Genomic DNA, 528 nt, shown 5'->3' with positions numbered 1-528 from the left:
CCATGTCAAGCTCATCCGGATTCGGTTCAATATTGCCTTTCAAAAAGGCGTCTTTGTCCACATGATGAACATACCCACATGTTCTTCCCAAACCTATAATAATTAAAACAACAAAACATAACATATCTTCCATAAGTACTCATCCGAAGAATAACACGAAATACAAAGCCTTAACATAGATATGAAACAATAACCCTAACTCCCACTTAACAATGACCATAAGCACAACCCTAACATGCTAACAACACTAACCCTAGCCCCAACATAACAACACCCATAACCCTAACCCTAACATACTAAGAAGCCTAATCCTAGCAAATTGGCAAACAAACATCTCATATCTCCATACAAATTTCAAGATCCATAAAAAACTAGGGTTTGCCCAAACTAGCAACAGATGAGAAAATGTGAGCATTCTTTGGGTGAAAACATGGGGATCGGAGGAGATTGCCTTAAGGGAGGGATTGGATTTGAAACCCACGGAGAAAATCTCCAGATTTGGAAGATTTGGAGAAGGGTTAGAGAGGG

This window comes from Triticum dicoccoides, chromosome 3A (assembly GCF_002162155.2).
Source record: "Triticum dicoccoides isolate Atlit2015 ecotype Zavitan chromosome 3A, WEW_v2.0, whole genome shotgun sequence".
Classification (NCBI taxonomy): Eukaryota; Viridiplantae; Streptophyta; class Magnoliopsida; order Poales; family Poaceae; genus Triticum; species Triticum dicoccoides.
Note: the sequence above shows the minus strand (reverse complement) of the source record.